General features: G+C 35.5%; 1 long non-coding RNA gene across 2 annotated transcripts in view; it reads right to left on the reverse strand.

The window, feature by feature from the left end:
- The window catches only part of LOC133641574 (uncharacterized), a 168697-nt gene that overhangs the window by 32561 nt on the left and 111683 nt on the right, over positions 1 to 24453 (reverse strand). For both annotated transcript variants that reach the window (XR_009824302.1, XR_009824303.1), the window contains exon 3: positions 23550 to 23667. This is a non-coding gene — a long non-coding RNA (uncharacterized LOC133641574). The remainder of the gene's footprint in view (positions 1 to 23549; positions 23668 to 24453) is intronic.

A 24453-nucleotide genomic window follows, 5' to 3' on the forward strand; every position in this document is an offset into this window, starting at 1 on the left:
GGTAACATTTTTAAGTACCTGCAGCATCATACACTTGTGTGTGTAAATGTGTTTTCATGAGGTTTCCTGCAGCATCATACACTTATGTGTAAATGTGTTTTCATGAGGTTTCCTGCAGCATCATACACTTTTGTGTGTAAATGTGTTTTCATGAGGTTTCCTGCAGCATCATACACTTATGTGTAAATGTGTTTTCATGAGGTTTCCTGCAGCATCATACACTTGTGTGTGTAAATGTGTTTTCATGAGGTTTCCTGCAGCATCATACACTTATGTGTAAATGTGTTTTCATGAGGTTTTCAAAAATAAAGCTCTCTTGAGGAAAGTGTACCCCTGGGAAAATGTATTCATAATTTATAATATTTATATTCAAGTTCATAGATTTGATATTTATATTCTAGTTGAAAACAGCCCTGTGAGGAATTTATAGTAAAGTTCATAAAAAGTTAATAGAATTAAAATTGATGGAGAATGTCAGACTATTTCATTCAGAAAGACTGTAGGTTAGCTAGCTCATTTAAAATATCCTAAACTTTTTTTCGACCCTGCCTCTTAAAAGAATCGGAATCGAGAATCGTCAGGAATCGGAATCGAAACAAAGAATCGGAATCGTTCGAATTCAAACGATACCCAACCCTACTGCTCGCTAGTGTTACCATATCTGAGTTACTGTGTAGAAATATGGGGAATTAACTACAAAAGTACACTTCATTCACTAACAGTGTTACAAAAAAGATCAGTTAGAATAATACATAATGTTGGATATAGAGAACATACAAACCCTTTATTTATTGAATCAAAAATACTGAAATTCCAAAACATAGTGAATTTGCAAACAGCTAAAATTATGCACAAAGCAAACTATAACCTGCTACCCAAGAATATACAACAATTCTTCTCAAAAAAAGAGGAGAAATATAATCTTAGAGAAAAACGTAATTTAAAACATTTGTATGCACGTACAACGCTTAAGACCTTCAGTATATCAGTATGTGGAATTAAATGATGGAATGGATTAAGCAAAGCAATCAAACAATGTACTAATATGATCCACTTCAAGAAACTCTTCAAACTTAAAGTGTTTACAAAGTACAAAGAAGAAGAACCATGATAAACATTCTCAATTTATTTCATCCATTCATTCATTCATTCTGGAAGTAATCTTACTTATCTCATCATATGAAATATGACTTACTTCACCAATTATTATTATTAAATTATTACTATTATTTATTTATATTGTGATTACTTATGGAGTTTAAATGATAAATGGGTTATACTTGTATAGCGCTTTTCTACCTTCAATGTACTCAAAGCGCTTTGACACTATTTCCACATTCACCCATTCACACACACATTCACACACTGATGGAGGGAGCTGCCATGCAAGGCGCTACCAGCACCCATCAGGAGCAAGGGTGAAGTGTCTTGCCCAAGGACACAACGGACGTGACTAGGATGGTAGAAGGTGGGGATTGAACCCCAGTAACCAGCAACCCTCCGATTGCTGGCACGGCCACTCTACCAACTTCGCCACGCCGTCCCTAGTTTAATGTGAATAAATTGTGAACAGGAAGTGAACAAAAAGTTTTAGCAACTGTTATGTAAAGAAAAGGGGTAGGATTAAATAAGCTCTGCTTCTTCCTACTCCTTTTCGAACATGTTGAAAAGAGAAAGTGGAAATGGTGATGTATCATGTTGTATGCTTGCATGTTCCAAATAAACTCAAACTCAGACATGAAACATATGTTTCTTATTGCAAAATAGTCCTCAGATAAAATAGTGAACATACTAGACAACTTGTCTTTTAGTAGTAAGTAAACAAACAAAGGCTCCTAATTTAGCTTCTGACGTATGCAGTAACATATTGTGTCATTTATCTACCTATTATTTTGTCAACATTATGAGGGACAAACTGTAACAATGGATTATTAATCTAGTTGTTCATTTACTTTTAATATCTGCTTATTTTATGTTTTAACATGTTCTATCTACACTTCTGTTAAAATGTAATAATCACGTATTCTTCTGTTGTTTGGATGCTTTACATTAGTTTTGGATGATAGCACAGATTTGGGTATCGATCTGATACCAAGTAGTTACAGGATCATACATTGGTCATAATCTAAGTCCTCATATGTCCAGAAACATATTTCCTGACTTTATAAATATAATATAAATTTTTTTAAAACAAAAGATTTTGTGATGCTAAAAAATATTGATGTAATCATAGTAGTATCGACTAGATACACTCCTGTACTTAATAATAATGGATTAGATTTATATCGCACTTTTTCTATTGTTAGATACTCAAAGCGCTCACAGAGAAGTGGGAACCCATCATTCATTCACACCTGGTGGTGGTAAGCTACATTTGTAGCCAGAGCTGCCCTGGGGTAGACTGACGGAAGCGACCACCACCTACCATTCATTCATCATTAATGTCACCGGTGTGAGCGGCACCGGGGGCTAAGGGTGAAGTGTCCTGCCCAAGGACACAACGGCAGCGATTTTTTGGATGGTAAGAGGTGGGGAGCGAACCTGCAACCCTCAGGTTTCTGGCACGGTTGCTCTACCCACTACGCCACTTGGTATCATTACAGTGGATGTCAGGTGTAGATCCACCCATGGCGTTTGTTTACATTGTGACGCCGGTGACCTATTGTATCCTCCTACGGTGTGTAGTGAAGCATGTTTAGCTATTCCTCGTCCTACAGTGATAATGATACTTGTAAGACACATACTTTATTTGTCACCATGGAGGCCAGGATTAGTGATTTAGAAGTATCTAAAACACTGCAGACCGCGGCTTGACGTTAGCTGCTAGCTGGCCAGCCATGTCTTAAAGCACCTCTTCCTGAGGGCGTTCCAGTGTTATAACTTCACCTTTATCTTTACTTTTTAAGCCAAAATGCGTCCGTTCTCCCTTTTCTGTCTACACACTGTGTCTGCTTGTAAGTACTCTGTGTGTGCGCGCCGCCGAACATGCTCCTCTGCTCGTAAACCAGCAATGTCACGACGTGACGACATCGGAGGTCTGGGGGTTGTATACATTTTGGAGGCGGTAAAGTACCGAATATGATTCATTAGTATCGTGGTACTATACTATACTATACCGTACAACCCTACGCCATTGTATTCACCAGTGTGCTAAATATTTGTTTTTTCACCCTTTTTTTGCTTGAGTAGAACAATTTGAATACTATTATTTGAACCTGAGCACTACAAATACATAGAAATCAAATACTTCAGTTTTTTGCAATAGTGCACAATGACAAAATTAACTGACTAAGATCAATCACTGTATTTCCCATTTTCCCCATTATTACCAGATTATTTAGCTTTAACTGGAACTGGACTTCTTTTTGGAATTTTGCCAATCGTTCACAATCATTAAGAGGAACAAGAATACACACGTCTTTTTTTTGTTTGAAGGATTTTAAAGATTATAAACACTTGCAAGATACGGCTAATAGGAGTCACTAATGTAGCCGTCAGAGCCTCTAAAACAACTTCAAAACCCTCCATCAACGTTTTATATACACACTGCAAGTATATATATAATGTAGTAACAGACACCTTCATAATGTAGAAACTGACACCTTCATAACAATATGTAATGTTTTATTTACACACTTCAAGTGTATATATATATACACTACTGTTCAAAAGTTTGGAGTCACCCATAAAATTTTGTGGAATAGCCTTCATTTCTAAGAACAAGAATAGACTGTCGAGTTTCAGACGAAAGTTCTCTTTTTCTGGGCATTCTGAGCGTTTAATTGACTCCACAAATGTGATGCTCCAGAAACTCAATCTGCTCAAAGGAAGGTCGGTTTTGTAGCTTCTGTAACGAGCTGAACTGTTTTCAGATGTGTGAACATGATTGCACAAGGGTTTTCTAATAATCAATTAGCCTTTTGAGCCAATGAGCAAACACACTGGAGTGATAGTTGCTGGAAATGGGCCTCTATACACCTATGTAGATATTGCACCAAAAACCATCTTATCTTCATTGAAAAGTACAGTGCTTTTCCTTCAAAAATAAGGACATTTCAATGTGACCCCAAACTTTTGAACGGTAGTGTGTGTATATATATATATATATATATATATATATATATATATATATATATATATATATATATATATATATATATATATATATATATATATATATATATATATATATATATATATATATATATATTAGAGATGTCCGATAATATCGGCCTGCCGATATTATCGGCCGATATATGCGTTAAAATGTAATATCGGAAATTATCGGTATCGTTTTTTTTTTATTATCGGTATCGTTTTTTTTTTTGTTTTTTTTTAAATTAAATCAACATAAAAAACACAAGATACACTTACAATTAGTGCACCAACCCAAAAAACCTCTCTCCCCCATTCAAACGCATTCACACAAAAGGGTTGTTTCTTTCTGTTATTAATATTCTGGTTCCTACATTATATATGAATATATATCAATACAGTCTGCAAGGGATACAGTCCGTAAGCACACATGCTGCTCCACTAATAGTACTAACCTTTAACAGTTAATTTTACTAATTTTCATTCATTACTAGTTTCTATGTACCGGTAACTGTTTTTATATTGTTTTACTTCCTTTTTTATTCAAGAAAATGTTTTTAATTTATTTATCTTATTTTCTAATTTTTTTAAAAAGTACCTTATCTTCACCATACCTGGTTGTCCAAATTAGGCATAATAATGTGTTAATTCCACGACTGCATATATCGGTTGATATCGGTATCGGTAATTAAAGAGTTGGACAATATCGGAGTATCGGATATCGGCAAAAAGCCATTATCGGACATCCCTTATATATATATATATATATATATATATATATATATATATATATATATATATATATATATATATATATATATATATATATATATATACATATAATGTAGTAACAGACACCTTCATAACAATATGTAATATGTAAAATATACACACTGCAAGTATATATATATATATAATGTAGTGACAGATACCTTCCTTCATAACAATATGTAATATGTACAATATACACATTGCAAGTATATATATAATGTAGTAACAGACACCTTCATAACTATATAAAATATGTACAATATACACACTGCAAGTATATTTATAATGTAGTAAAGGACACCTTCATAACAATATATAATATGTTTTATATACACACTGCAAGTATATATATATATATATATATATATATATATATATATATATATATATATATATATATATATATATATATATAATGTAGTAACAGACACCTTCATAACAATGTGTACAATATACACACTGCAAGTATATATATATATATATATATATATATATATATATATATATATATATATATATATATATATATATATATATATATATATATATATATATATATATATATATATATATATATATATATATATAATGTAGTAACAGACACATTCATAACAAAATGTAATGTGTTTTATATACACACTGCAAGTATATATATAATGTAGTAACAGACACCTTCATAACAATATAATATGTTTTATTTACACACTGCAAGTATATATATATATATATATATATATATATATATATATATATATATATATATATATATATATATATATATATGTATATATATATAATGTAGTAACAGATACCTTCATAACAATATGTAATATGTACAATATACACATTGCAAGTATATATATAATGTAGTAACAGACACCATAACAATATAAAATATGTACAATATACACACTGCAAGTATATTTATAATGTAGTAAAGGACACCATAACAATATATAATATGTTTTATATACACACTGCAAGTATATATATATATATATATATATATATATATATATATATATATATATATATATATATATATATATATATATATATATATATATAATGTAGTAACAGACACCTTCATAACAATGTGTACAATATACACACTGCAAGTATATATATATATATATATATATATATATATATATATATATATATATATATATATATATATATATATATATATATATATATATATATATATATATATATATATATATATATATATATATAATGTAGTAACAGACACATTCATAACAATATGTAATGTGTTTTATATACACACTGCAAGTATATATATAATGTAGTAACAGACACCTTCATAACAATATAATATGTTTTATTTACACACTGCAAGTATATATATATATATATATATATATATATATATATATATATATATATATATATATATATATATATATATATATATATATATATATATATATATATATATATATATATATATATATATATATAATGTAGTAACAGATACCTTCATAACAATATGTAATATGTAAAATATACACACTGCAAGTACATTTATCAGTGGTTCTTAACCAAGGTTTGATCGAACCCTAGGGGTTCGGTGAGCCGGCCTCAGGGGTTCGGCGGAGGTCAAGACACACCCAACTCATCGTGTAAATAAAAACTTCTTCCTATCGGCGTATTATGGATACCCCCAAACAATGTTATCTCTAATTTTCCATCTGATTTGCAGATGTGTAATTTGTTGTGAGTTCATGTGTTGGTTTTGTTCTTTGAAAAAGAGGATGTTCATGCAAGGTTCATTTTGTGCACCAGTAAAAAAAACATAACTTTGTCTTGAATTACAATTTTTTATTTATTTATTTTTTCACTAAAGGGTTCGGTGAATGCGCATATGAAATTGGTGGGGTTCGGTACCTCCAATAAGGTTAAGAACCACTGATATATATAATGTAGTAACAGACACCTTCATAACAATATGTAATATGCACAATATTTACCGTATTTTGATAATTTTTTACATTACTGGAACTTCTTTCCTCAGCTAATTTTTTTTATTTTCTTTTCCAAAGCTTCCGGAAACAAATGTGTGTTCCTACTGTCGGATAACAAGTGTTTTCTAAACATGGCAGACTTGGAAACAAACAACAAAGACGACTATTTTTGGACAAATGAGGATTCACAACCTTATCTTTTTGAAGCTGAACATACTGAGGATGAACTACTGCTTCTAAAAGCAAACACAAACTGAGGCTGAAGCAGATTGAAGCCGAGAGAGTGAGGTCAGCGTGACTTGACGCTGTGAACTTGGAACTTAACGCAAAGCTACGCGGACAGTAATGGGCTGCTGCTTACCCAAAACAAACTGGAAATGTCCCCAGCCAAACAGACAACTTCCCATCTAGTAAGTCACTATAATATCAATCATGAATACCGTACAACCACAGTACATATGCTGTCAAATTAAACATGAAATAATACTTTACGGATACTTTAATATGATTGTTGATGTTTTTTCAGGCAGTACAGATTGGTGTTCTATCACCAGTGATGGGTAGTAACAAGCTATGTAGCTTAGCTACATTTTCCAGTCGCTTTTCCTGTAGCTTAGCTACTTTTAGAGCCATGTAGCGAGGTAGCTTACACCGAAGATACAAAGAGAGAAAATGGACTGTGAATCCAAGCCAAAAAAACATGAGCCGGAAGAATGAGAACATCCATACATACACAGAACATCCATGATGATTGGTTGGTGTTCGTATGATGAGTCACAATCGGCTAAGGTTAGGGCCGAACATTACAGACTGGCCAATCAGAGGCAAGATAAGGCGGGTCATCGAAACCAGTAAACAAAATCCTGTTACACAACAGCGTGGCTTCATAGTAAAAGAGTGCAGGTACTAGACTGGCCTGCCTGTAGTCCAGACCTGTCTCCCATTGAAAATGTGTGGTGTATTATGAAGCCTAAAATACCACAACGGAGACCCCCGGACTGTTGAACAACTTAAGCTGTACATCGAGCAAGAATGGGAAAGAATTCCACCCGAAAAGCTTCAAAAATGTGTCTCCTCAGTTCCCAAACGTTTACTGAGTGTTGTTAAAAGGAAAGGCCATGTAACACAGTGGTGAACATGCCCCTGTGACAACTTTTTTGCAATGTGTTGCTGCCATTAAATTCTAAGTTCATGATTATTTGCTGAAAAACATTAAATATCTTGTCTTTGCAGCTATTCAATTGAATATAAATTGAAATGGATTTTCGAATCATTGTAATCTGTTTTTTTTTACCATTTGCACAATGTGCCAACTTCACTGGTTTTGGGTTTTGTACCTGGTATATGGGATGGTTATATGTCGGGACATTATAGACTTCAATTATGTATATGGCTTTTCACTTCCATCACAGCATCCCTCATTCATTCATTCTTCCATTCATTTATAAAGACTGTTTGATAGTTTTCCACACACTACACCAGACTGAGACGTGATTCCAAGCACGTTAAAAGTATTAGAAACAGCCCTTGTGTGTCGCAACGTCGTCCCCCTGCCACTTCAAAGTACAACCACAGTAACAAACATGTAGAAACCCCCGAAAAGCGTCATGGAGCATGAAGGATGATGTATCATAAATTGAATAATAACAGATTTACGATTTGCGATGAAGATGTGGGTGTCGAGAACATTCCGTCCACATTTAGGGGGGGCGGTGCGATCTTTGCAGTGAAAAAATGCAAGCAAGACGAATTGAATGTTTGCCATCAAACGCACTGAATGATGGACATGCTCTTAAATTGTGTACTTGATTCCAATTAGTCAGTGTTGGGCTGTGCATTTCACACCCGGGCCTTCAGTGAAGTGAAGTGAATTATATTTATATAGCGCTTTTCTCTAGTGACTAAAAGCGCTTTACATAGTGAAAACCCAATATATGTTACATTTAAACCAGTGTGGGTGGCACTGGGAGCAGGTGGGTAAAGTGTCTTGCCCAAGGACACAACGGCAGGCACTAGGATGGCGGAAGCGGGGATCAAACCTGGAACCCTCAAGTTGCTGGCACGGCCACTCTACCAACCGAGCTATACCGCCCCTTCAATGATGTCCGACTTTAATAACTACCCATAATTTATGTCACCACGGCTGGAGAAATACTATACAGAAACTACTGGGCATTGAAACACTACAGTAGTGTACAAGACGCGCTATTTTTTGGCGCATTTAAAAATCAATAAACCCGCATCCGCAATTAAAACATATCTCTATGTACAAACCCTGTTTCCATATGAGTTGGGAAATTGTGTTAGATGTAAATATAAACGGAATACAATGATTTGCAAATAATTTTCAACCCAAGAAATCTGCGTTCAAAGAACTCCGGCTTATTAGTGATTCCCAGAGCCAAAAAAAGTCTGCGGGCTATAGAGCGTTTTCTATTGGGGCTCCAGTACTCTGGAATGCCCTCCCGGTAACAGTTAGAGATGCTACCTCAGTAGAAGCATTTAAGTCCCATCTTAAAACTCATTTGTATGATCTAGCCTTTAAATAGACCCCCCCTTTTTTAGACCAGTTGATCTGCCGTTTCTTTTCTTCTCTCCTCTTCTCCCCTGTCCCTTGCGAGGGGGAGTTGCATAGGTCCGGTGGCCATGGATGAAGTGCTGGCTGTCCAGAGCCGGGACCCCGGGTGGACCACTAGCCTGTGCATCGGTTGGGGACATCTCTGCGCTGCTGACCCGTCTCCGCTCGGGATGGTTTCCTGTTGGCCCCGCTGTGGACTGGACTCCCGCTGATGTGTTGGATCCACTGTGGACTGGACTTTCACAATGTTATGTCAGACCCACTCGACATCCGTTGCTTTCGGTCTCCCCTAGAGGGGGGGAGTTACCCACATATGCGGTCCTCTCCAAGGTTTCTCATAGTCATTCACCGACGTCCCACTGGGGTGAGTTTTTCCTTGCCCGTATGTGGGCTCTGTACCGAGGATGTCGTTGTGGCTTGTACAGCCCTTTGAGACACTTGTGATTTAGGGCTATATAAATAAACATTGATTGATTGATATTTAGTTGAATATGCTACAGAGACAACATATTTGATGTTCAAACTGATAAACATTTTTTTTGTTGCAAATAATCATTAACTTTAGAATTTGATGTCAGCAACCCGTGACAAAGAAGTTGGGAAAGGTGGCAATAAATACTGATAAAGTTGAGGAATGCTCATCAAACACTTATTTGGAACATCCCACAGGTGTGCAGGCTAATTGGGAACAGGTGGGTGCCATGATTGGGTATTGGTAAAAATGCTCAGTCCTTCACAAGAAAGGATGGGGCGAGGTACACAACTGCGTGAGCAAATAGTCAAACAGTTTAAGAACAACGTTTCTCAAAGTGCAATTACAAGACATTTAGGGATTTCACCATCTACGGTCCATAATATCATCAAAAGGTTCAGAGAATCTGGAGAAATCACTCCACGTAAGCGGCATGGCCGGAAACCAACATTGAATGACCGTGACCTTCGATCCCTCAGACGGCACTGTATCAAAAACCGACATCAATCTCTAAAGGATATCACCACATGGGCTCAGGAACACTTCAGAAAACCACTGTCACTAAATACAGTTCATCACTACATCTGTAAGTGCAAGTTAAAGCTCTACTATGCAAAGCGAAAGCCATTTATCAACAACACCCAGAAACGCCGGCTTCTCTGGGCCCGAGATCATCTAAGATGGACTGATGCCAAGTGGAAAGGTGTTCTGTGGTCTGACGAGTCCACATTTCAAATTGTTTTTGGAAATATTCGACATCGTGTCATCCGGACCAAAGGGGAAGCGAACCATCCAGACTGTTATTGACGTAAAGTTGAAAAGCCAGCATCTGTGATGGTATGGGGGTGTATTAGTGCCCAAGGCATGGGTAACTTACATATCTGTGAAGGCACCATTAATGCTGAAAGGTACATACAGGTTTTGGAGCAACATATGCTGCCATCTAAGCACCGTCTTTTTCATGGACGCCCCTGCTTATTTCAGCAAGACAATGCCAAGCCACATTCAGCACGTGTTACAACAGCGTGGCTTCGTTAAAAAAAGAGTGCGGGTACTTTCCTGGTCCGCCTGCAGTCCAGACCTGTCTCCCATCGAAAATGTGTGGCGCATTATGAAGCGTAAAACACGACAGCGGAGACCCCGGACTGTTGAACGACTGAAGCTGTACATAAAACAAGAATGGGAAAGAATTCCACTTTCAAAGCTTCAACAATTAGTTTTCTCAGTTCCCAATCGTTTATTGAGTGTTGTTAAAAGAAAAGGTGATGTAACACAGTGGTGAACATGCCCTTTCCCAACTACTTTAGCACGTGTTGCAGCCATGAAATTCTAAGTTAATTATTTGCAAAAAAAAATAGAGTTTATGAGTTTGAACATCAAATATGTTGTCTTTGTAGTGCATTCAATTGAATATGGGTTGAAAAGGATTTGCAAATCATTGTATTCCGTTTATATTTACATCTAACACAATTTCCCAACTCATATGGAAACGGGGTTTGTTGTACAGTCAAAATTAAATATAATTGTAAAAACATATTAAACAGGAAATGTTTTTATATTTGAACACACAAGTTGCAGCACCTATTAGGAGCTGTAAGTCAGGGGTAGCGCTCATAGTTGATTGATTCGATTCAAAAGTGGCGGACAAATACTTTCACCGACTGAGACAGGTTAGCTAGCTCGGGTGTTGGCCGACCTCGTCTCATGAGATATAGCTTCTCTTGAAATGCCCTCCTTAGAATTGGCCTTGGAAGTATATATATGTATATATCAGTGGCATGCCATCAATAGAGGCAGGGCAGGCACGGCCTCACCTGCCATCATGGAAAGAAAAAAAAAAGTAAAAAGAAAAAAAAAAAAATTAAATTGTTATATGTATCCAGTGTTTATACTAAAGTTATTTTCCATTTAACTTCACCAGTTTTAGGTTATTTTTATTTTTATTTTCACATTTGCCGTTCAAATACTGAGAAGAGACGGCCAGTTGAGGCACGTCACTGCGTTGTGCCTCACCATGGATTGTGCGCAATGACTCGGCTAACTGCTGAGCTGCTGTGCAGTGAGACTGTATTGCTATATGAATTATATTATACATTTCCATAGTTTAGTTAGCTGAGGTATATAATGTACAGTGTATTTTGTCAACAACTGTATGTGTGTAACGTATTTTTAGTGCTGAGCATTCATAAAACTCTGCTGCGAAGACGCACTGTGTGAGGCTCGTCTCATAACCCCGCCTCCTGGTGCCAAGCACCTCCGCCGCAGAATGCACCGCCCGACGGGAGCGCCGCGGCCTCACCAACCAAAGCCCACACCCAAACCCTCCACGTGCAAGACCGAATCCACCCCAAAAAATGTCACTTAACAAGAAGCCAAAAAGTGCAAAAACAACAATGCTCGCGCTGCAGGAGCCGCGACGACCGCAGGGACACAACATTAGGTACACCTGCACTGCAGGTTCATATGTTTGTAAATCTGACTGTGATGATGCAGTCGTGCCTCACCGCACGCCACTGGTATATATATATACACACATACATATATATATATATATATATATATCTGCAACCTAATCAACGTTTTGCTCTCCTTCAGTCATCGTGGGTTAGAAAGGCAAATAGATGTACAAAACCAGTGAAGTTGGCCTGTTGTGTAATTTGTAAATAAAAACAGAATACAATCCTTTTCAACTTATACTCAATTGAATAGACTGCAAAGACAAGATATTCATTGTTCGAACTGAGAAATTTCTTTTTTTTTTGCAAATAATCAATAACTTGGAATTTAATGGCAGCAACGCGTTGCAAAAAAGTTGTCACAGGGGCATTTTTACCACTGTGTTACATGGCCTTTCCTTTTAACAACACTCAGTAAACCTTTGGGAACTGAGGAGACCAATTTTTTTAAGCTTCTCAGGTGGAATTCTTTCCCATTCTTGCTTGATGTACAGCTTAAGTTGTTCAACAGTCCGGGGGTCTCCGTTGGGGTATTTTAGGCTTCATAATGCGCCACACATTTTCAATGGGAGACAGGTCTGGACTACAGGCAGGCCAGTCTAGTACCTGCACTCTTTTACTATGAAGCCATGCTGTTGTGTAACACGTGGCTTGGCATTGTCTTGCTGCAATAAGCAGGGGCGTCCATGGGAACGTTGCTTGGATGGCAACATATGTTGCTCCAAAACATGTATGTACCTTTCAGCATTAATGGCGCCTTCACAGATGTGTAAGTTACCCATGTCTGGGGCACTAATACACCCCCATACCATCACAGATGCTGGCTTTTCAACTTTGCACCTATACAGTCCGGACGGTTCTTTTCCTCTTTGGTCCGGAGGACACGACGTCCACAGTTTCCAAAGACAATTTGAAATCATCAGACCACAGAACTCTTTTCCACTTTGCATCAGTCCATCTTAGATGAACTCGGGCCCAGCAAAGCCTGTGGCGTTTCTGGGTGTTGTTGATAAATGACTTAGGCTTTGCATAGTAGAGTTTTAACTTGCACTTACAGATGTAGCGACCAACTGCAGTTACTGACAGTGGTTTTCTGAAGTGTTCCTGAGCCCATGTGGTGATATTCTTTACACACTGATGTCACTTTTTGATGCAGTACCGCCTGAGGGATCGAAGGTCATGGGCTTAGCCGCTTACGTGCAGTGATTTCTCCAGATTCTCTGAACCTTTTGATGATATTACGGACTGTAGATGGTGAAATTCCTAAATTCCTTGCAATAGCTGGTTGAGAAATGTTGTTCTTAAACAATTTGCTCACATATTTGTTCATTAAGTGGTGACCCTCGCCCCATCCTTGTTTGTGAATGACTGAGCATTTCATGGAAGCTGCTTCTATACCCAATCATGGCACCCACCTGTTCCCAATTTGCCTGTTCACCTGTGGGATGTTCCAAATAAGTGTTTGATGAGCATTCCTCAACTTTCTCAGTCTTTTTTGCCACTTGTGCCAGCTTTTTTGAAACATGTTGCAGGCATCAAATTCCAAATGCGCTCATTTTGCAAAAAATAACAAACTTTACCAGTTCGAACATTAAGTATCTTGTCTTTGCAGTCTATTCAATTGAATATAAGTTGAAAAGGATTTGCAAATCATTGTATTCTCTTTTTATTTACCATTTACACAACGTGAAAACTTCACTGCTTTTGGGTTTTGTATGTCTTCTAAAAAATGTTTTGACAACAAAAAAAAATGAAAGCATATGCAAGCCAAAACAAAATGTCAGACCACTGAGCTAAGGTAGCATTTGTGCTTACAACACGTCTTTACTATATCCAACTTTGTTCCCTTAAAGAGCCCCACTCATGCCCTGAAAATATGCCTACAAATAAAATCAGATTTTTTTCACAAAAAAAATCAATTTACGAATTTTTCCTCCCTACATTTTAAAGAAACCAATGAAAAACAATGAGGAAACTCAAAGAGGTAATTCAAAACAAGTTTTGTTTTTATGTGATCAAAAACTATTCGTTTGAAATGACACTTACTCTTGGCAAAATTCTAATGTGTACAATGTGGTTCTTTTTAGACCAGATATAAATTGTACTTTTTATGCAATCGTTTTCAAAGAACTATATCAAGAGCTTCCCTTGGAAGGCAATACTTCTGCTTGAATAAAATACTTCTGTAAACACACATGCAGCATTGCACATAGCATGCAAATAAATAAACTCCAATAAATCAATAAAAAGGTGTCAGTAAACATTAAATAGTAATTCAAATCAATTAGATCAATAAAGTGCATACTTAAAACTTTTGTTTTGAATAAAATAACTACTGTAAATACAAATGTAGTATTGTAAATTGTATGCAAGTAAATAATCAAGTAAAACATTGAGATGACTATATAGTAAGTGGATAAAATAAATAATCATGTAAAATATTGAGATAACCATATAGTAAGTGGATAAAATAAATAATCAAGTAAAACATTGAAATGACTTTATAGTAAGTGGATAAAATAATCAAGTACAACATTGAGATGACTATATATTAAGTGGATAAAATAAATAATCAAGTAAAACATTGAGTTGACTATATAGTAAGTGGATAAAATAAATCAAGTAAAACATTGAGATGACGATATAGTAAGTGGATAAAATAAATAATCAAGTAAAATATTGAAATGACTATTTAGTAAATGGATAAAATATATAATCAAGTAAAACATTGACATGACTATATAGTAAGTGGATAAAATAAATTAACTAAAACATTGAGATGAATATATAGTAAATGGATAAAATAAATAATCAAGTAAAACATTGAGATGACGATATAGTAAATGGATAAAATAAATAATCAAGTAAAGCATTGAAATTACTATATAGTAAGTGGATCAAATAAATAATCAAGTAAAACATTGAGATGACTATATAGTAAGTGGATGAAATAAATCAACTAAAACATTGAGATGACTATATATTAAATGGATAAAATAAATAATCAAGTAAAGCATTGAGATGACTATATAGTAAGTGGATAAAATAAATAATCAAGTAAAACATAAAATAAATAAAGTTTGATGATTGAGATGACGATATAATAAGTGCATAAAATACATCAAGTAAAATATTGAAATTACTATATAGTAAGGAGATAAAATAATCAAGAAACAAATTGAAATGACTATATAGCAAGTGGATAAAATAAATAATCAAGTAAAACATTGAAATGACTATATAGTAAGAAGATAATATAATCAAGTAAAACATTGAAATTACTATATAGTAAGTAGATAAAATAAATAATCAAGTAAAACATTGAAATTATTTCATTTGACTTCAGTAGATAAAATAACCCAATAAAACATTGAAATTACTATATAGTAAGTAGATACAATAAATAATCAAGTAAAACATTGAAATTATTTCATTTGACTTCAGTAGATACAATAAATAACCCAATAAAACATTGAAATGACTATACAGTAAGTGGATAAACGCAGGCTTTTCCCTGAAGTGTTTACTAGTGTTAAAGACAATGTACACATGGAATAATTAACTGGGGTATAATTCCATGAGCGTTTTGACAGTTCCACGCTGGAAATCACTGAGAGCGGCCCATTCTTTCACAAATGTTTGTAGAAACAGTCTCCATGCCTAAGTGCTTGATTTTATACACCTGTGGCCGGGCCAAGTGATTAGGACCCCTGATTTTCATCATTAGGATGGGTGGCCAAATACTTTTGGTGATATAGTGTATGATGTTCTTCAAAAACAAGGACAAGAAGGTGCAGTGTTTTGTTACACAGTGACAACACCAACTACTGAACTGGCAGCATATTTCTATGTGTCCATGTTGTTTTGTCAATATTCTTGGGTGTAAAAACAAAAAAAAAGAATATTCCCAGTAAAAAAAAAATACAAATGATAAATATAGCCCAGACACCTGAGGTTAAATGGGACTATTGGATGATTCGAGGGTCTACATATAGGTACTGTAGCGCGGTGAAGGCGTTTGCTTCACTTTCCTGGCGCTGCACTGCAAAAAGTCAGTGTTCAAAAACAAGAAAAAAATAAAATAAAATTAGAGGTATTTTATTTGAACTAAGCAAAATTATCTGCCAATAGAACAAGAAAATTTGGCTTGTCAAGACTTTCCAAAACAAGTAAAATTAGCTAACTTCAATGAACCCAAAAATAGCTTAAAATAAGTATATTCTCACTAATAACAAGTGCACTTTTCTTGGTAGAAAAAATTGAGACCTTTTTGCTCAATATGTTGAAAAATATTCTTAAATGAAGTAAATGCTAGTGCCATTATCTTGACATAATGATATGCACTCTGCATTATATTTCTTGAAAACAGCAAACTTATACTAAAAACTAGTTTATTGTTCTAAATGGAAAGGCAACAGCTTGTTACTCTCGGGGTCTCCTAGCCACTAAGGCAAATCATATGGTCTAAAAATCCATTTTTCCATGGATAACATGACATCATCGCACCAAGTGCGTGCTCTTTCAGTCAATTAGTGCGCATATATACAGCCCAACTCCTGGCCAAAAAATGTTTTATTGTAATTTTGAAGAATTCATCTGAATGTGCATGAACTATTTCTGTTCAAAATTGTTAGAAATGTCACACGTTAAATGTTTAAATATTAACTGTCAGTTTACTGTACTGTGCCAACTGTACGACTATATGAGTACGTATTTTCTATTGTTTCATTGAAAATAAAACAGCAAAAGTCCATTTGGCTGTCATCTGTTTTAATTATGAGACAAAACTGTGTCAAAGTCATGATTTTTTTTTCATGCTTGAAATAAGAAATTATTACTTTAAAAAAGTAGTTTTATACTTGTGAGTGTTGATGACACAGCTTTGCAACAGTTGATATTCTAGTTTCAAGCATGTTTTACTCAATATAGGTCATCAAATGTCAGCAACAAGCTGTAATATCTTACTGAGATCATTTAGGACCAAAACACTTAAAACAAGTAAAACACTCTAACATAAAATCTGCTTAGTGAGAAGATTTATCTTATCAGACAGAAAATAAGCAAATATCACCCTTATTTGAGAATCTTACTTAGATTTCAGTTTTTGCAGTGTGACCTCCATCCAGAAAGAACTAGACAACAGGCAGAGGGTGTGAACACAGCTGCTGGACTCAAGAATCATCTCACATCACCAGTCCAGCCTCCTCCCTCTTTTCCTCCTCCACAAAACCAAACATTTGATGTGAGAACATAAAAGCTGTTGTGATTTATTACGACAGCGCTGCCTTTTTACCCCTTTATAGCCAGTTTTTGTCCGGGTCCTCAACATCACACGGACCATTTCTCCGGTTATTACAGCTGTGGTGGAAATCCTCTCCCCCTCCCTCCCACGCCTGAAGCCAAGCGTGTCAAGTTGAGGAAGTGCGACGCCAGTGAAGAGTGAGCATGAGAGTGACTCTTGTCTCTCCTGACGTCACCTTACCTTGCCCATCATCACCAAGTTTCAACGTTGTATTTGTGTTGTAGAATATTGGTTGGGAATTGACCAAAATTCAATGGTCAAATCAACGTCACAACATGACATTGTTTAAACGTTGTTAAAAAGCATGTTGTTTCAATGTTGTATTCGTGTTGTAGAATATTGGTTGGAAAATCACCAATTTCCAATGGTCAGATAAACGTCAGAACCCAACATTGATTAAACGTCGTCAAAAAGAATGTTGTTTCAACATTGTATTTGTGTTGTAGAATATTGGTTGGAAAATGACCAATTTTCAATGGTAAAATCAACGTCACAACCCGACATTGATTAAATGTCGTCAAAAAGCATGTTGTTGCAACATTGTATTTGTGTTGTAGAATATTGGTTGGGAAATGACCAAAATTCAATGGTCAAATCAACGTCACAACCTGACATTGATTAAACGTTGTTAAAAAGCATGTTGTTTCAATGTTGTATTTGTGTTGTAGCATATCGGTTGGAAATGTACCAAATTTCAATGGTCAGATCAATGTCAGAACCCAACATTGATTAAACGTCGTCAAAAAGCATGTGGTTTCATCATTGTATTTGTGCTGTTGAATATTGGTTGGAAAATGACCAAAAGTCAATGGTCAAATCAATGTCAGAACCCGACATTGATTAAACGTCGTCAAAAAGCATGTGGTTTCAACGTTGTATTTGTGTTGTACAATATTGGGAAATGACCAAATTTCAACGGTCAAATCAACGTCACAACCTGACATTGATTAAACATTGTTAAAAAGCATTTTGTTTCAATGTTGTATTTGTGTTGTAGAATATTGGTTGGGAAATGACCAAATTTCAGTAGTCAGATCAATGTCAGAACCCAACATTGATTAAACGTTGTCAAAAAGCATGTTGTTTCAACATTGTATTTGTGTTGTAGAATATTGGTTGGGAAATGACCAAAATTCAATGGGCTAATCAACGTCACAACCCGACATTGATTCAATGTCGTCAAAAAAGCATGTGGTTTCAACGTTGTATTTGTGTGGTAGAATATTGGTTGGAAAAAGACCAATTTTCAATGGTCAGATAAACGTCACAACCTGACATTGATTAAACGTTGTTAAAAAGCATGTTGTTTCAACATTGTATTTGTGTTGTAGAATATTGGTTGGGAAATGACCAAAAGTCAATGGTCAAATCAATGTCAGAACCCAACATTGATTAAACGTCGTCAAAAAGCATGTGGTTTCAACGTTGTATTTGTGTTGTACAATATTGGGAAATGACCAAATTTCAATGGTCAAATCAACGTCACAACCTGACATTGTTTAAACATTGTCAAAAAGCATGTCGTTTCAACGTTATATTTGTGTTGTAGAATATTGGTTGGAAAATGACCAAATTTTAATGGTCAGATCAACGTCAGAACCCAACATTTATTAAACGTTGTCAAAAATCATGTTGTTTCAATGTTGTATTTGTGTTGTAGAATATTGGTTGGGAAATGACCAAATTTCAGTAGTCAGATCAATGTCAGAACCCAACATTGATTAAACGTTGTCAAAAAGCATGTTGTTTCAACATTGTATTTGTGTTGTAGAATATTGGTTGGGAAATGACCAAAATTCAATGGGCTAATCAACGTCACAACCCGACATTGATTCAATGTCGTCAAAAAAGCATGTGGTTTCAACGTTGTATTTGTGTGGTAGAATATTGGTTGGAAAAAGACCAATTTTCAATGGTCAAATAAACGTCACAACCTGACATTGATTAAACGTTGTTAAAAAGCATGTTGTTTCAATGTTGTATTTGGGTAGTAGATTAGAATATCGGTTGGAAATTTACAAAATTTCAATGGTCAGATCAATGTCAGAACCCAACATTGATTAAACGTCGTCAAAAAGCATGTGGTTTCATCATTGTATTTGTGCTGTTGAATATTGGTTGGAAAATGACCAAAAGTCAATGGTCAAATCAATGTCAGAACCCAACATTGATTAAACGTCGTCAAAAAGCATGTGGTTTCATCATTGTATTTGTGCTGTTGAATATTGGTTGGAAAATGACCAAAAGTCAATGGTCAAATCAATGTCAGAACCCAACATTGATTAAACGTCGTCAAAAAGCATGTGGTTTCAACGTTGTATTTGTGTTGTACAATATTGGGAAATGACCAAATTTCAATGGTCAAATCAACGTCACAACCTGACATTGATTAAACATTGTCAAAAAGCATGTTGTTTCAACGTTATATTTGTGTTGTAGAATATTGGTTGGAAAATGACCAAATTTTAATGGTCAGATCAACGTCAGAACCCAACATTTATTAAACGTTGTCAAAAATCATGTTGTTTCAATGTTGTATTTGTGTTGTAGAATATTGGTTGGGAAATGACCAAAATTCAATGGGCTAATCAACGTCACAACCCGACATTGATTCAATGTCGTCAAAAAAGCATGTGGTTTCAACGTTGTATTTGTGTGGTAGAATATTGGTTGGAAAAAGACCAATTTTCAATGGTCAGATAAACGTCACAACCTGACATTGATTAAACGTTGTTAAAAAGCATGTTGTTTCAATGTTGTATTTGGGTAGTAGATTAGAATATCGGTTGGAAATTTACAAAATTTCAATGGTCAGATCAATGTCAGAACCCAACATTGATTAAACGTCGTCAAAAAGCATGTTGTTTCAACGTTGTATTTGTGTTGTTGAATATTGGTTGGAAAATGACCAAAAGTCAAAAGGTCAAATCAATGTCAGAACCCAACATTGATTAAACGTCGTCAAAAAGCATGTGGTTTCAACGTTGTATTTGTGTTGTACAATATTGGGAAATGACCAAATTTCAATGGTCAAATCAACGTCACAACCTGACATTGATTAAACATTGTCAAAAAGCATGTTGTTTCAACGTTATATTTGTGTTGTAGAATATTGGTTGGAAAATGACCAAATTTTAATGGTCAGATCAACGTCAGAACCCAACATTTATTAAACGTTGTCAAAAATCATGTTGTTTCAATGTTGTATTTGTGTTGTAGAATATTGGTTGGGAAATGACCAAATTTCAGTAGTCAGATCAAGGTCAGAACCCAACATTGATCAAACGTTGTCAAAAAGCATGTTGTTTCAACATTGTATTTGTGTTGTAGAATATTGGTTGGGAAATGACCAAAATTCAATGGGCTAATCAACGTCACAACCCGACATTGATTCAATGTCGTCAAAAAAGCATGTGGTTTCAACGTTGTATTTGTGTGGTAGAATATTGGTTGGAAAAAGACCAATTTTCAATGGTCAGATAAACGTCACAACCTGACATTGATTAAACGTTGTTAAAAAGCATGTTGTTTCAATGTTGTATTTGGGTAGTAGATTAGAATATCGGTTGGAAATTTACAAAATTTCAATGGTCAGATCAATGTCAGAACCCAACATTGATTAAACGTCGTCAAAAAGCATGTGGTTTCATCATTGTATTTGTGCTGTTGAATATTGGTTGGAAAATGACCAAAAGTCAATGGTCAAATCAATGTCAGAACCCAACATTGATTAAACGTCGTCAAAAAGCATGTGGTTTCAACGTTGTATTTGTGTTGTACAATATTGGTTGGAAAATGACCAAATTTTAATGGTCAGATCAACGTCATAACCCAACATTTATTCAACATTGTCAAAAATCATGTTGTTTCAATGTTAGGACCTAATTCCACAATTCTCAATGTCGTTTTAATGTCTTGTAAAGTGGCTTAAAAGTTGCCACAACTTGAAAAGAAAAAAGACAATTTCAAGAAATAAAATATAGATAGATGTACAAAAATATATCCTGATTTTGAAAATAAAATAAACTATATAATATACTAATTCTAATATACTACTATTGAGTAACAGAGTCTTATTTTTCCTATTTTTTTTTTTAGGTTTATTTGTAATAGGGACAGATACAGAAACATAGATATCAGAAACAGTTATCCAATGTATGCATCATAGTGTTTGTAGCCAAAGCTAATTTTCAACACTTGTCCCCAACAACAACAACAACAATACAGATCTACACAACCATGTCATTGTCCCCTGGTGTCGCCTGGGCCCAACGCTCCCCCAATGGAACTGGTGCTTTACAGAGAGTAAATGGGACAATGAAAAAGGAGTATTACATCATGGCGGAGCTGAAGTCGAGTTTCTTGAGATGGAGATATTCTCACTACTTTTATTTTGTCGAGCACAAAGAAAGGAACATTTTAGTTAAATGTAAGTCGTGTCTTGGATCAAAGATCCTATCTACTGCCCAAAACAGCAATTCAAATATGCTGAAACAGCTACAAAAGCAACATGCTTCGACGAAGCTAGTAAAGAGAGAGACAGACTCCGCTGCCACTTCACCTCCACCTCCCCCTAAGGATTTTAACGGAGGGACTGCTAGCCAGGACAACATTGATAGAGCCATTGCAGCGTATGTGCTAGAAGACATGCAGGCTATTTCTACAGTGAAGTAACCCGCTTTCAGGCAGCTAATTAGCATGATACCGGGGTCAAACAGCAAATGGCACGGAAAACATGTTCCAAGTACCTGGACAGTGAGTACATGAAAATGGAAAGCGAGCTAAAGAAAACACTCCAAACTCTGCCTCTGCTCATCATTCATCTCTGAAGGTACACACTCTGTCAATTCTCTTATATACTCTTTCATTCTAGACTTCTAGAGTGTTTCATTATCACATCACTCTAAATGTATAGACTATAAAGTTCACAAACATAAAGAGGGATGCCGGTGGGCCAGGCCAATCTTTCCTTATCTCTAAACTAAAACTGGGGAAACTCTGTAGAGTGTTCTGGGCTTCAGTACAGTGTTGATCTCCTGAATACATGATTTTATTTCACAATTCCTTGAGAGAAAAAAATGCCTGGTTAGGCTTTGTGTATGTCATGTGTGCCTTCCTTGGGTGAAGCCAGGTTTACAGCTATGTTGTTGTTATGCGGTTTGTTACTTATGTATGTTATGTTGCGGCTATTTGAAATAGTTTTGTCAATTTGTTCTGGCCTGAAATAAATTGGCCCTATGAAACATATCTTTGTCTTTGTGTGTTGTATGTAGACCACATTGCTTAGCACAGTTCAGTGATGTAAATGCATGTCAAGTTGATCAACAGATTGTATTATTCTCCAGTGCAATAACAGTACTGAAATGAAGGCTAAAAGGGCATTAATGGGAGCCTTAAAAAAAAAAAAAAGAAAGAAATAACTAAATAGTTACTTTTAACAGTAACGCATTACTTTTTGGTGTAAGTAACTGAGTTAGTAACTGAGTTACTTTTGAAATAAAGTAACTAGTAACTGTAACTAGTTACTGGTTTTCAGTAATTGACCCAACACTGAGCACCACACAGTAGCCCGGTCAAGAATGACGAGAAAACGCTAAAATTATAGATTCATTATAGAATCTTTATGATAACTGGCACAATTCATAAAAGAAATGTCTCGGCTTTGGAGTTTCATTGGTTCTGTGACGGAGCTCGTAACCCAAAATACATGTCTTTAAAATAAATATTCCAAATTGAAATTAATTTAAATGCAATTATTCGGTTCTGGGCTCCCCCAAAAAACATCCTAATTTCAACACAATCATCAGAAATAATAACTTTTGGATACAAAAAAGAATACAAACACGTAGTTTTGCAAAGTAAAGTAATCATAACATACCGCATTTACCTTAGAGAGTGGACTTCTACTAGCTGCTTCTTCGTCAAACACACCATCAGCAGCTTCTCGTCACGTTACGTCATTTCGCCACAAAAGCCGCTCAGTCGAGTCCTGAACTTCGGGAAACCTTGAAGACAAAACAAATCAGAACGATCGCAAATGAGACGTGAAATACTTTGTGAAGTCCGAGAAATTGCAGTAATAGGGCAGAGGGGGTAAGCAAACGGGAAAGAGATGGAAGCTTAAATCAAGCACGGTACAGATGACCAAGTTGAGTGAGTACATTCTTCGTTAGCAGTATTAAGGCAAATAGTACTGCATTTTTTACATGTTCGATTTCTTCAATCCATCCATTCATTTTCTACCGGGGGAAGGAATTTGGAGCCTATCCCACATGAATTTTTTTTTGCAAATAATCAATTAAAATTTAATGGCAGCAACACATTGCAAAAAAGTTGGCACAGGGACATTTTTACCACTGTGTTACATGGCCTTTCCTTTTAACAACACTCAGTAAACATTTGGGAACTGAGGAGAACAATTGTTGAAGCTTTTCAGGTGGAATTCTTTCCCATTCTTGCTTGATGTACAGCTTAAGTTGTTCAACAGTCTGGGGTCTTCATTGTGGTATTTTAGGCTTCATAATGCGCCACACATTTTCAATGGGAGACAGGTCTGGACTACAGGCAGGCCAGTCTAGTACCCACACTCTTTTACTATGAAGCCATGCTGTTGTAACACGTGCAAAATGTGGCTTAGCATTGTCTTGCTGAAATAAGCAGGGGCGTCCATGAATAAGACATATGTTGCTCCAAAACCTGTATGTACCTTTCAGCATTAATGGTGCCTTCACAGATGTGTAAGTTACCCATGTCTTGGGCACTAATACACCCCCATACCATCACACATGCTG

This window comes from Entelurus aequoreus, linkage group LG24 (assembly GCF_033978785.1).
Source record: "Entelurus aequoreus isolate RoL-2023_Sb linkage group LG24, RoL_Eaeq_v1.1, whole genome shotgun sequence".
NCBI classification, from domain to species: Eukaryota; Metazoa; Chordata; class Actinopteri; order Syngnathiformes; family Syngnathidae; genus Entelurus; species Entelurus aequoreus.